This window comes from Vicugna pacos, unplaced genomic scaffold (assembly GCF_048564905.1).
Source record: "Vicugna pacos unplaced genomic scaffold, VicPac4 scaffold_19, whole genome shotgun sequence".
NCBI lineage: Eukaryota > Metazoa > Chordata > Mammalia > Artiodactyla > Camelidae > Vicugna > Vicugna pacos.
The window spans coordinates 56,065,197-56,077,819 of NW_027328740.1; the positions used below are offsets into that span (position 1 = coordinate 56,065,197).

Here is a 12,623-nt window from a genome sequence, read left to right on the forward strand (position 1 = left end):
GATCTGTCAGATCCTAAGCTCGAAAAAAAAATTGAAGGGCTTCTAGTTTAGGAAACACTGCATGGGACTGGCACAGACATACACAAATACACGTCAAAGGAGTGAACTCTCAGCCACTCAGATCTCCAAGAATTTCCACAGAGAAAGCTCCTGTTCTTGCAAAGTTTTGGGAAAATAAGAAAAAACATAGGTGGATACACTCAACTTCAAATATTTGCATTACTTGATGCAAATTATGGCAAAAATACACTTACTAGTTGAAAGCAATAAAGGTTAACTTTAAAACTATGAGACTATAGATTGCAATGTACAACCAGAACTTCAGAGAAAACTGACAGCTTAGAATTGAGGAAAAACTGAGTTTGTCAGGAAAACCAGCTTCCAAGGAGAAAAAATAGGTGACTATACATACACACACGAGCACGTGCATGCACACACACACACACACACACACACATAAAAATACATACTACATAGAGCAATAATAACATATAATTTGTGGGTTCAAAAAGATATAACTGACTTCCTGGAAAACAGTAGATTATCAAGAAGGAGGAAGTGATGGTAGCTAAGTTTTTTTTTCCTTTGATCTTTGTATTTTTAAGATAGTAAAAACATTGGGTATTTTTAGGTTTATTAAGGTTAGTGTGGGTGTTAACCTACCAAATTTTATTAATGAAAGATTAAACATGGAATCTATCTAGCCATAATTTGGGAGAAAGATGGTCAATAGATAACACATTTATAGTGTTGACTATGTGCAGAATGATATTCAAAGCTCTTTACAGACTTTTTCCCAGATATTTACAGATGTTTTGTCAATAGTCATCAGAACAACTGAGACATGTGATGTTATTGTCTCAATATTAAACTCAGAAAACCTGAAACAGAGTCATTAAATGACTTGCCACAGATAATACAGGAAGTAACAGGTAGAGCTGGAAATTATGATGTGATCTAGCTCTAATTTATGGTAATATGTTATAATTCTACTGAATCAGTCTATAAGAGTGCAGGACAAAAAGCACAGCAAATTATGAACAGTTGTCAACAAAACACATTTAAAGAACCAAGTCACAAGTCACAATGTGCTCAACTTCACTCATGATCAGGAAAATGCAAATTAAAACTACAAGATATCTGTACCTACACATACCACCCAGCATAGGGAAAAAAAAAAGATTAAAAAAAACCCCTCCAATATTAAGTACTGGAGTGACTGTGGAGCAACAGGACTACTTACATAGTGCTGGTCGGAAAATAATTGATAGAACCAGTTAGTAAAACTTTTCTCAGTTTGTAAAACTCAGTATCAGCTTAAGCACAATATATGCATATCCTGCAAACCAGCAACTCTACCCAGAGTTCTACCAGGCATAAATGCATGAATGTGGACATACAGAGATATGTGCAAAAATATATTTTGTAATAGCTGCAGCTGGGTGCGTTCTAAATAGTTCTCAAAAATAAGAAGAATATATAAATTAAGTACAGTCATACAATGGATACTATGCAGCAGTGGTAATAGAAGAGCTACTGCTGTGCTCACTACCTTCAGCAGCTTGAGTGGAAATCACACTGTAGACTGAATATTTGTGTCCCGCCAACATTCACATGCTACAACCTAACCTCCAGTGTGGCGGTGCTAGATGCTGGGGACTTGGCTGGTGATTACGTCAAAGGCATATCCCTCAGGAATGGGATAAGTTATTTAATTATTAGAGTATGCTAGCTAGTCATTCATGTATTTACGTATACTTGTTGATTATTTTCTATCAGGCACTGTTATTGTCATGGGGAGTTACCAATCTCTCCTACCTGTCACATTCCATGTGTTTTTCTTCTGGAAATTAATCATCTACAGCTATTACTATTTATTTACATACCACAGGCATCCTTTCAAAGTGCAAACTCCTCTACAGGGAGGATGAAATTTTCATATTTGTATTCTAAAGATTAAAAAGCATTGAACTCTCTGTTAAGTATATTTTTGCTGACAACTTTTAATTCTCAGATGAGTAATTTCTCTGACCTTAGAGCAACACTTTCAGTGTGTTCCCACTTTTAATATGTTCATTATTCTTGTCTTAATAGTTGGTTATCTGGGGGAAGGTAATAGCTCAGTGGTAGAGCAGGTGCTTAGCATGCACGGGGTCCTGGGTTCAGTTCCCAATACTTCCATTAAAACAAACAAACAAACAAACAAAATTACCTCCCCATCCCCAAAATATATATAAACAAATAAAAATTTTTAAAAACAAAAAGCAAACAAAAAATAGTTTGTTATCTAATATATACATAGATACCTCTATCTTCTCTCAGTTTTGAACTCTTTTTCACCATGACCACCAACACATTGCCAACACCACTGTCATCACCGTCAACCACAATAACAAATACAATCCCTTGTTGGGTTCCAGAAAATGAACTGGACTTGGTGGAAGACATAATGCATCAGTAGATGACTGAACTAGGAAATATGAGATGAAGGTTTGATGAAAAACTCACTTTGTCTTTGTGGGATTCCATTTGTCAGTGCTCAGAATGAACTTTACCTGTGTTATCATCAATGTCTTTTCTAACCTATGTATCTATATGTATATATGAAAGCATGTAGACAGAATTCCAAGCATTTCCAAATTTAGATTATGATAATTCTTTGACATATAACTTATCTAGATTTTTAAAAAAAATTTCCCTAAGTATTGAGATACTTAAATTTTTAATTTTGTCCTCAGTCCCCAGCTTACTGGTACAGTGTAATTTCAAACACAACCTGAATGCAGATCATTTATTGAAAAGCTTTTAGACTTGCTGTATAACATATGTATTGATGGAAACACTACTTTTATGGAAACACTACTGAGATACCATAACTAAAATCTTTTGCATATTTTTACAATATTTATCCTGGTACAATTTTTTTCCCCTTTAAAGGAGGTACTGGGGGTTGAACCCAGTATAAGGTCTACCACTGAGCTATACCCCTCACTTCCAGCATGGCACAATTTTTAACCAGTTTCAGCAATTTAAAAAATCTTTTATATCTCTCCTTAGATAATCAACCAATGCCTCATGTATGACAAAGACATGTTCAGAAGAAACCACAGTGAAGTGACAGAATTTATTCTCTTGGGTCTGTCAAGCCATTGTGAGTTGCTTTCTTTGTCTTGTTCCTTGCAGTTTACATAGTCATTTGAAAGGAAACCTGGCCATGATTTTCTTAATCAGAACTGATCTACGATTTCACATGCCCATGTACTTCTTCCTCTCAAGTTTGTCTGTTCTAGATCTGTGTTTCTCTACAAATGTCACTCCAAAATGTCAGAGAATTTCTTATCAGAGAGGAAGACTCTCTCATGTGCAGGCTGTCTAGTGCAGTGCTGTATTGTCATGGCTGTGGTCCTTACAGAGCACTGCATGCTGGCCATCATGGTGTACAACTGCTATGTGGCCATCTGCAATCCTCTGCCCTACAGAAACCCAAGAAACAAGAAAAAGTTAGAATCAGGTTACTTGGCTGCTCTGATAAACCTCAAATATTAGAACCAGAAACATATGTTTTTGGGGTCACAGGCTGAATTACTATGGGGTGAGAGAAGGAGTGCCCAGTGGAGGAATGTGTCCAGTAGTCAAAGTACTGGCAACTCTGTGGTGTTTCCTCTCACAACTCGACCTGTTTCATAAAAGATGCAAGAACGCACTAAGCAGCAGTTCATGTATAATGATTATCACTGTCTTATTAAGTTAATGTTAGTAAAATCTAAGCATTAGTTCAATAAGTGAGTCTTTTGTTTAAAAACAATTTTGCCAATAGAAACTCAATTTATCAATACTGTGATTGTTATGATCATGAGGAAATGGAATGTGGTCTTCAGGGCTTGTGAGCATTTATTAAAAATGTGTTGACTGATAGGTGGTCCAAATGGTCTTGCTTCTCAGTTATTATTGTTAAAAAGCTTATTCAGTTAGTGTTAGCTAATATTATGTAATTATATATTATACAATTAGGAGGCAGGGAAAAGGGGACTCAGAAATATATAATAAATGTGAAAGCTGAGTTTTTCACATCTATAATAGTATCTTATCTTTGGAGAAAGGGGAGAGACAAAAAGTAAGCTCAAAGTTTTCAGGCTATGTTTGCCTGAGAAACAGAGACATCTATGACCTTAATCCAATTTCTTTGTGTTTGATTTGGGAATAGAGGGGAGACATCACACTTATTCCATTAGATTTTTAGAATTCAAGTACAAGGGTGGCCTGTGTTCTTTTCTTCTCACTGAACCACAAGCAACAAATCTCCCAAACAATGATTGTCACATGTGTCTGGCTGGAGAGGGAGGGTCTCAGTCTCCCAAGGGCTTCTGTGCTCCAGCAGAGTGTGGTAGTTCCAAAGTGTTTCCTGTTTCTCAAAGAAACAAAAAGCACATAAAATTAAAAAAATTAATATGTTTCAGAGTTCCTAATATGGAGAAAGCATCCAGTAAGAATGGCGGTATAAAACTATAGTATGAGGTCCATGAGAGCAGGTACTATTATTATTTTTCTCTGGATTTCAGGCACATAGTAAATAGATAAATAAAAAAATAAACAAATAAATGCATGTTACTGTCTAAAGACAATGACACCAAGGTTAAGAATGCTGTGTTTTCCAATGCTTTGGGGGTAGACGTACCCTCTAGAATACAGGAACAATCCTGTGGAAAGCAAAGTAGGGATTAGTCAAGGTAACTTTCTTTCACTTTGGAAAATGGAGCCTTAAAATATGAATTAAGCTCATTAGAGGAATAAAGTTGCACAGCTTACAATATAGAGATTGTGAGTTAAAAATTATACCCATGGAATTTGCAATTATATGTCAGTAAAAATTAAAATTATGTTCCTCAAGTACATTAATTTATTTTCTCTCCAAAATGGGTAGAAACTATAGACATGAGAAGGATAGCTATTGTAGATCATCTTCTATCAATTAAAATAATTTATTAAGACAAGATTGGATGCATTCAGGGTGGTATGGGGAATTTTTTACAGTGTTAAAAAATGGAGCAAAATATAAATGACAGCAATAAAAAATGGTCACCTCTAATGCAAGAATTAAGTTGGGTTTTAGAGAAGTACATTAATTCTTTCAGACAAGGAGAAGCTCGTCTGAGGCTCATTACATGTGTATATGACATCCTTTTTTATTCTCTCATTGCTTACAATCCTTTCTTACTGAAAAATGGGAGAAATGTTCTTCATTAATAGAAAGAATTGTGCTAAGTACAGATTATTTGAAATACATGTTGTGGCTGATGCAATATCGGCATGTTTATTATCACATGGGAAACTAAGAACCACTCCCACCCACAAATGCAGCACAGTCACCAGGATACAGAGAAAACACTGTAAAAAAAATGAGGACAAAAAGCAAAACCTCAAATCCATTTAGCCCTTTAATTAATTAACTAATTTCAAAAACTCTAATTCTGCTGAGAGTTATTTTGCTCTTGAGTTTCATTTTCCATTACAGGTGATGCCATCTGTAGCATTTTAATTATCTCTGCAGCTTTCTGTCCATATTCTCCAGTGAGAAAGCTCCACAGTGGGAAATCCAGCTCTTACAAAGCCTTCTGAATCATGCAGTGCTGACACCAGATGAGATGTTCCCAAGAACATTTTTTCTTCATGCACAAGTAGGTTCATGCACAGGTAGAGTCTGTGTATTTTCATAAAGTCAGTCTGGAGTGTGAGCCCTCTAGGTTGCCCTTGTAATTCTCCATAGGAAGAGCATGTTCTGGAAGGGTTGTTAGGAGGTGTAATTAGAAAGGCCTCACTGTGGCAGTGGTGGTCAGCTGTGGTTGGGGGCTCTGGTTTGATGCCCTTGTCCAAGAAATGCAGTCATTCAGTGGCAAAAGTGTACACCATACTACCTAACAAACAATGAGAGTTCTCCCTATAAAGGGTCACTATGTGGCAATCAAACCTTTGTGTTTCTGTTTTCTCTGCTAAAGACATTTTCTCTTCAGTGCAAGTGCTGGTCTCAGTCTCTCCCTCTTTGTCTTTCTGTCTCTGCTTATCTCTCTTCCTCATATACAAACATAAAGTCATGAAATTAAACTTTTATATAGTACTAACACATATAAGATACAAGTAACATGTGTTCAAATACAGTTCTTGATAAAGAAGAACACTGGGCCTCAAAACATTCATAAATGATCCTGTGCTCCTTAGAATCCAGACCATCTTTTCCTCATTCTACCTTCTACAGACTAGTGGTTGGGGTTTCACATGGGGGTAACCTGAGGAAACATCTTTTCCTTGCATGTGATCTTCTAGCATTCTCTGCCCTGTTACAACTTGCTCCCTGGGGAAGCCTGTAAGACTCGGGCAGTTGTAAATCATGGGCCCAGCATTTCTTAGGATGGCCAATTATCTTGGTTTGCCCAGGACTGAGGTGTTTCTCTCAGTCAAAACTTAACATTCCTAGACCGGGAAATTTCTGGCTAAATTGGGTGGCAGCTGTTTATGTCACATTCTCCCACCACAGACTGAACTGGTAGCAGACATAGATGGATTTCATTACAGGGCCAACTGTTTGAATCTCATTCTGCTCCCCTGTGCAGATTTGTCATTCAGTGGCTACTAAAATTGAAGGCCTCCTTGGAGCTGAAGTCTTGGCTCATGTAGCTTGACTTACGCACTGATACGCTTCTCACTAAGTGCTTAAAGCCTGATACCGTTTTCCTTTTGCTTATGTTTCTTGATGACATTTGCTATAAAGTGAAAAAACAGTTTAAAAAATTCTCATTACATATATAAGGTTTATTAATCATCAATTAAATCAATAACGTTGTAGAAATTGTTTCTTTAGAATGCCTGTATAGAGTGTATAGAGGAGGCTGGGAATATAAACAGATTTCTTACCTAAATATGTGGGAAATGGTTAATTATTTGGAAGAAGAGGCAAAAAGAATCATGCAGACCTCCCTGCAGCACAAAAAGGATATTTGAATAGATTTGACAGCATTCTCTATTTCCCTTATCAGTTTATGGTTAGATGAGGTAACACCTCTTTGTATTTGACATTTTGGCAGAGGCAACCTAGAGTGTAGGTCTTTTTACTTTACTTTAGTCACTATCAACATTCCAGGGGAGGATGAAAATCATCTCATTTTTCCAATCACCATCTGATATCTATCATGTAAATTTCAACCAAGAGTTGAGTAGTGGGAGGCACAGATATAACAAGGAAGCTAAGATAGAGACAAATTCTAGGGGATGAAAAAGGAAGGACAGATCTCAACTAATAATGGGTAGGAAGAGAAATAGGCAAGAAACAGGTTGATCATAACAGCTTATTATAGATAAAGGAAGAACCAGTGATTTTTCTGGAAATTGTTAACTACATGAATGAATGGATGAATAAATAAATATTAAAGTGATGATGATGTTTTTCTAATTTGTACTTTGATGGCAAATACAGGATATTTTCATGAAGAACCATCAGCTGTGCACTCCCATGGCTCATAAATAAATGGACCATAAGTAAAATCTTACTGCTGGTAAATGAACTCAAAATATTTAAACTAGCATATAAGAATGTGCTAGAAGGAACCAGAATCCAGACAGATCAGCCATCTTAATCTGATACAGTCAAATAGTAAAAAAAAGAAACTTCTTCTCTAAACCCTGAAAAATTTTCCTTCACTTTCTGGTACATTTAAAAATTTTCATTGAAGTGTAAATAATTATAGAATAATAACACAGTCCTTCATTTAGTATTCTGTTTTTCCTAATTTATTCAAAGTTCTAAGAAAAAAGGAAGAGACTGGAATAGAATGTGTTAATGCTTCAAGACACAAGGGAGGAGAAGAGTTTAAAAAAAATGGAGGTGATGCTTCAATTTATCTCTTTTAGGCTTCTTTGCAACATGGACAATGGCTGGCAAGGATTCATTTTCTTATGTTGATTTTCCAAATTAGAAAAAAAATCACCAAATCAATGTAATGCTTTAAGAGGTTTTTTTCTTTTCTTTTTTTCCAATAAAGATAGTTGTTTTATTTTAAACCATTTTATACAGTGTTATTAGGTCATTTTTTAAAATAAAAAACATCTCAAGCTTTCAAGGTTAAGAAATGGAGGTATCATTTAACTATCTGATTATGGATCAGCATTTCTTTGCTTATGACTTTGAATAAATTTCTTACATATTTTATAGACCTTCTAACTCTATAAATCTAGTGAATAAAAAAGTATGCACTTCCTAAAAGTTGGGACCATTAGTAAAAATTCTTTCCCTTTCCAGGAGAGAGCAAGAACAAAAATTCTTTCTCTAAACTTTTTCTTTATAAACAAGTAAAACTAGATGAAATAAGTTGTGTCATTATATTCTATAATTTTATATTATTCTGCCAGTTTCTCTGTAAAAGAAAACTTATGTATATATATGTGCATAAGGGAAAGAAATACTGCTTAGTAAAGACATGGGGGAAAGGAGAGGAGAGATAAAAAGAAAACTTGCAGAGGAATTGAAAGAGAATGGATTGGTAAGATAAAATACAAATGAAGAATGACTATATTTGAGATATGTATTTTTTATTTCTGTTTATTTTATTAGACAAAGTGCATCTCTGCCTGGATCAGATTCAAGAAAATGCTCAATTTTACTGATGTGACAGAATTTATTCTCTTGGGACTAACTAGTCATCCTGAATTACAGCTCCTGTTCTTTGTGGTCTTCTTACTGGTCTACATTGTCACCCTGGTTGGGAACGTTGGTGTGATCGTACCCATCAGGGTCAGTCCCCAGCTCAACAGCCCCATGTATTTTTTCCTCAGTCACTTGTCTTTTGCAGATGTGTGGTTCTCCTCTAATGTCACTCCCAAAAGGTTGGAAAATTTGGTGTCTGAGACCAAAACTATTTCCTACCCTGGTTGTACAGTGCAGTGTTTCTTCTTCATTGCCTTCATCCATGTAGAAGTCATCCTCGCTGTGATGGCCTTTGACAGGTACATGGCAATTGGCAACCCTCTGCTCTATGGCAGCAGAATGTCAAGGATTGTCTGTATTTGACTGATCTCTTTTCCTTATGTATATGGCTTCTTTATTAGTTTCATCTCCACATTGTGGACCCACGGCTTGTACTTCTGTGGGAACATTGAGATCAACCACTTCTACTGTGCAGACCTAGCCCTCATCAAGATGGCCTGCGCAGGAACCTTCATTAAAGAATACACCATGCGCACAATGGCGGGTCTCAACTTCTCTTACTCTTTGCTAGTCATTATCATCTCCTACATATTTATCCTTATTGCCATCCTAAGAATGCACTCAACAGAAGGAAAAAAGAAAGCCTTCTCCATGTGCGGATCTCATTTGACAGCTGTCACCATATTTTATGGAACTCTCTTCTTCATGTACCTCAGAAGTCCAACTGAAGAGTCCATGGAGCAGGGGAAAATGGTGGCTGTGTTTTATACCATGGTGATTCCCATGTTGAATCCCATGATCTACAGCCTCAGGAACAAAGATATGAAGGAGGCCATGAGCAAAGCGATCAGTAAGACATACTTAATGAAATAAAATAGAAACAAAATATATGACGAAACCCATGGTTCAGTAGAAGGGTTAGAATTAACTATTTCTCTTGGATAACGTTGAGGAAAAATTGTTATTTTTGTTTTCAATGAACAGACAAAGACACTATACAGTTGAATAAGGAATAAGGTGTAAGTATAAAAGCAGCACATTGTAAACAGGACTCCCTGGGTCTATAACACATGACGATATGAAAGCATGCTGACAACAGCATCCTTTCCCACACAGTGTCAGAGTCAGCAGGTCATTTTGTAGCTGGAAGCATTTGTTATGGCTTTTCAGTATTTTACAAGTCCACTCTTTCAATTCTGTTTTTAGAAGTATTGTAATGGTCCCTTCTTGCATCTAAATGAGGTGGTGGTTCAGGATGTATGTTGTTATTTTTAAATACTGAAATTGACTACTATTTCACTAGTAGTCATTGTAGACAACAACCCTGACAGTGGAATAATTTCTGCAGAATATGTTATAAGCTCCATGTAAGAAATGCTAATGAATTAACTGTATGCTATATGAGATTACCTTTTCAAATGTATGCTAATTAATTAAATAAACCTCATTTATATGTAAACATATGTATTTAAATCCTATTTGTATCTTACCTTATAATGACTATCAGAAGGTAGAAACACAATCTCATTGGTTAGTTTTGGATTGTATTTCCATAAACCTATTGGGGAAAGTGTAGATATATATTTACTTTTTCTTTCTTTCCTTTATTATTGAAGTGTTTTGGGGTTTGGTGGTAGTAGAAACCAGCTGAAACCTCATTGATTCTAGCACATGCATTTTTAACTTGTCATCCATTTTATATCTATTTTTAAAATTAACAAATCATCAATAAAACAGATGCCCTGAATTGTGGTTTTTTTTTAACAATATTGTTGCCTCTGTTTCAAATTACTTTTACTTAAAAGATGAGAACAATTTGAGGCACAAATTGCTGATTTTGATTGTAAATGCACAAAATCTATAACATTTCTTGTCAAGATTGAAGTCCTGTTTCTTTTCTTTTATTTAACAATATTTTCTCAAGAAATTTAAAAAATAAAGCAGGATTTTCACAAATAAAGCAAAATCATGCATGCATTGTATATGTGTATATACATATATATATACCTGTTACACATCCATCCACATGTACATGTATGGATATTTCTGTTTGTACGTGTGTGTGTGTGTTTGTGTGGGTGCATGTGTTTCAGAATAGTCAACCTGATTAGGACTTTGCAGGAGTTGCTACTTAGGATTTTCCAAAGGATCAGACTAGTTGTAACATGAATTAACCAACATAATGATGTCATTTATTACACTTTATGTTGTATTATATACAGTGTCATACTACATTATTTCCCTGCCCACTACATTTAGTGTATAACACCAAACGGCCTACTTCACCCACAACAGAACTACTTTCTCTACTTAGCTCTCTCCTGACCACAGATTGTAAAACTTAGTGCACTTGAAAACCAAGAGATTTTAAAGGTTGTTATGGCCAGCTGTGTTATTTTAACAATTATAAACAAACTGTATGGGGGAGGGTATAGCTCAAGTGGTAGAGCATGTGCTTAGCATGCATGAGGTTCTGGGTTCAATCCCCAGTATCTCCTCTAAAAAAAGTAAGTAAACTTAATTACCACCCCCTCACTGCCAGAATAAAACAATTTAAAATATAATAACAAATAAATAAAATATAAAAATAAAATGTTTTAAATAAATAAATAAACTGTATAACCATTCACATAACAGCTCATGCAATGGATACATATATTAGCATATTTATGCTTAATTTAAATGATTTAGGATTTCTTTTTTGCATTTGGTCTGAAGCAAGAAACTAATACTAATTTTCATAAAATATTAATTGCCACTTGGTTTTTTAAATAATCTTCTTATCCCTGGTAATTTTAAATGCCAGTAATATTATACATCAACTTGTTTCTATTTCTCTTAGTTCATTCCCCAGCATTCTATTCTGTTCTTTAATTAATTAATGACTCATTCATCTAACAAATATTAGCTGAGTGCCTATTATGTACCAGGCACTGTTTTAGTTATTTGTTATCAATGAGCAAAACAGAAAAAGAAATTCTTGATCTCATGAGTCTAGGGGTGTGAGACATATGTAAACAATTAGCATAATATATAAATAAGTCATATAGTATGTTAGATATGTTATGGTGAAATCTGGAAAAAATATCATGATATAAAGGAGCAAAAGAGTGCTTCTAATTTAGTCATGGGAATAAAGGTAGATTTCTTTGAGATGATAACTGAGCAAAAAACCTCTGCAGGTGGTTTAGAGCTGAGCCACACAGTTGTGTGCTAAGTCATAATTTTAGTTTCAGGGACTCATACTTGTTTCATCTTTCACTGGAAAAGTGGAGTCACAAGATCATGAAATACAGAACACAGAACTGGCTTATGCAGGTTAAGTGACACCATCACCAGGATTAGTGTGATGCAAACTCAAAGCAAATCATGTCATTTGGTCCCAGGACACCTTCAAAATAACTTGAGTTTGAGTTTGGGGAAAAATAAAATTGTACAAATTGTAAAAAAAATAAAATAAAATAAAAACCACAAATCTCATCAGTATGTGTTCCTCTGGAGATGCACTTTCCCCAGGGTCATTTCTGGTGAAAGCCTCTTAATTGCTTCTTTTTTCTAATGTAAACATTTAAGGAAAACTTCTGTGTCCTTCCAGTTTCTCTTTTGCCTGGTTCATGTTGTTTGCCATCTCTTCTACAGCCTCCAATGTTCAATTCTGCATCCTTTCTGGGAACACTTCTCTTCATTCTGAGGTTGGCACACAAATGCATTGATCTGGAACTGGAAAATGAAGGTTGCATCTTGAATTTTATTTACATTTATTCTCTATCACTAACATTAACATGAATTAACTTTAATTATTTCATAAATGTTATCTATGTGTAGATTTGTATTTGTGTGTGTCAGAGAGAGAAATAGAAAGAAATTTTCTATAGAGATTTGATTATTTGATTATTGCAAACTATTAATGGAAGCTACAGTTTCCAGGAGT

At 35.2% G+C, this 12,623-nt stretch overlaps 1 pseudogene; it reads left to right on the forward strand.

Annotated features, from left to right (window-relative positions):
- The first annotated feature begins 8,635 nt into the window (after positions 1 to 8,635).
- Positions 8,636 to 9,565, forward strand: LOC140693356 (olfactory receptor 5M3-like; annotated as a pseudogene).
- The last annotated feature ends 3,058 nt before the right edge of the window (positions 9,566 to 12,623 follow it).